Source organism: Telmatherina bonti (genome assembly GCF_933228915.1).
Source record: "Telmatherina bonti genome assembly, chromosome: 18".
NCBI classification, from domain to species: domain Eukaryota; kingdom Metazoa; phylum Chordata; class Actinopteri; order Atheriniformes; family Telmatherinidae; genus Telmatherina; species Telmatherina bonti.
The window spans coordinates 31,762,151-31,764,383 of NC_136616.1; positions in this window are offsets into that span (position 1 = coordinate 31,762,151).

Genomic DNA, 2,233 nt, shown 5'->3' on the forward strand with positions numbered 1-2,233 from the left:
TTTACCTCTCAAACTACAGTGTGTCAACAGTTTCACTTCTTCCGCAGAAATGAAACTCCAAAGCCAAACCCGAGTTAATCTTCAGCTTTTGCACACAGAGTAGTTTGACTCTTCGTCATTCTGTTTGCTGCGAAAACATTAAACCTGTCCATAAACCGTCAGATCAGTCACTGAGGAGGAACCAGGAAATGCAGTCAGGGCTGAACTCTGGAGATGAGGGAGGAGTTTGTTTCATTCCTGGAAATTAATCACGTTATTCCACCTGTATTCCAGACATTAAGCCTAAATCCTGAAGTTTACCTGATGATTTGCGAAAACTTCCATCTGAAAAACAGCATGTTTTGTTTTGCCAACGTTTCCTTTAAAGAATGTATTTACATTTCTGTCACAAAAATCTTTATCAGTGTTTCGCTTTCCTGCCCAGACAAGTTAACTTTCCTCAGTAGGTGGCAAATAAATGTAGCTGAGACAAAAAAAAAAGAGAAAAGAGGGAAAATAAATCCTTAATATCAGAGCTTTGTAGGATTTTTAGGGTAAAATTTCAACCAATTTTATAAAATGATTGTCATATTAACAGTTTAAATCTAACTGAAGATTACTGACTGATATAAAATTTTCCACGCTTCATCTGAATATTCAAAGTTCACATAAAAAAAGGTTTAAGCCTTTTTCATTTTGACTAAAAGAAAATGTAGAAAACTAAATGGTTACTTGTGTTGCAGAACCTGCAACCTTTGCTTGATTTAAGCAACTGGCTTTTACTGCCATCTAGTGGTTATGAGGTGGTACTTCAGATCACAAAACCTGTATGAAAAGATCCTCCTCTTCTTCCTGACATGATACCACAGCTATGCATGCGTTGTTCTCTGCAGTCACACATATTCATTTTATGGAAATGTAACATTTACATTCAAGCTGTGTACTTGCTGTAAATTACTTGTTGAAAACAAAGCGGATATAAAACGTTTCATGGCACAGCTCCAGTGGATCTTTAAGACCTTATAGTTCCATATTTTCTGAATAGCACACCTTCCTCTCAGACTTCCGGATTACTTTTGGTCAAAAGATTATCTAAAGGTGCGTTCACACCAGCACAGTCCACTAGATCGATACAACTGGTGACTCGGTTCAGTTGCTGCTGCGGTCTTGTCCCTGGCCGAGTTTCTGTTCAACCTCCATGACTTATACACATCAGACCTTTTAAACGTGTTCACTCTTCATGAAAGACGGCAATGCATCAGACATTACTGAAGGAGAGGATGAGGAACACAACGAAGAAGAAAATTGGTTCATCTGTTGGTTAATGACTTTAGTTTGTGGTACATAACAGCTAAACATGGAGCCGCATCAGACCAGGGCGGATTTGTATTGATCAGATTTCCATCAGACCTGAGAGGGAATTCTTCCACGTCTGACTGAGAGACGTTTTTCCCATCCAGACTTGCCTATTGTCCCACATGTGCTGATGTTGTGTTTGTGTTGATCTACAATGCCAAAAGATGAACCCACAATCCACTTTGCTTTGTAGTCCACTTCCTGTATTTGGTTTGTTTGAAGCAAGACCTGCATCTCTAGGGGGACTAAGTCTGCTTCTTTGACCCAATTCAGAATCTATTTGCTTATTCACAAAACCCCCCAAACACAGAGAACTTTCCAAATGGATCTGAATCAAAAAAGCTTGGTGTGACTGCAGCCTAAAAGTAGAGTAAAAGTAGAACCTTCAGCAGGTTTGGACCCTCTTCTGTGGAACCACCTCCCTGTTTGGGTTCAGGAAGCAGTTCTTGTTCCAACCTTTTCGAAAGTAATGATTTGTTGTTTCAAGAAGTCTACATTGTATTTACATGAATAAAAAGCACTTATTTTGAACTTTAGAGTAATAAAAGCCCCAAATTTTAGGCTTTTTCTTCACGAGGAACATATATTACAAATTCTATCAAATATCACAAGTATTCCCTTCAATATGACATGAAAAGTATTCAAATACACCTTCTGGATGCAGAGATATAGTCTTTTTTTTTTTTTTTTTAAGAATGCATTTCTAAACAAAACAGGCTAAGTGTTTCAGAGTTTAAGGTATTTTTGGGTTTCATGAAGTTTGATATTTTCACTTGTTTTGGAAAATCTTGACAATTCAAATTTTCTTGTTCAATTGCCAAACTTGTTATTTTTAAGCAACATATATTGAATTTTTTTTACTTTTTTCTTGTTTTTTTTTTAAGCTAACTTGATTCCC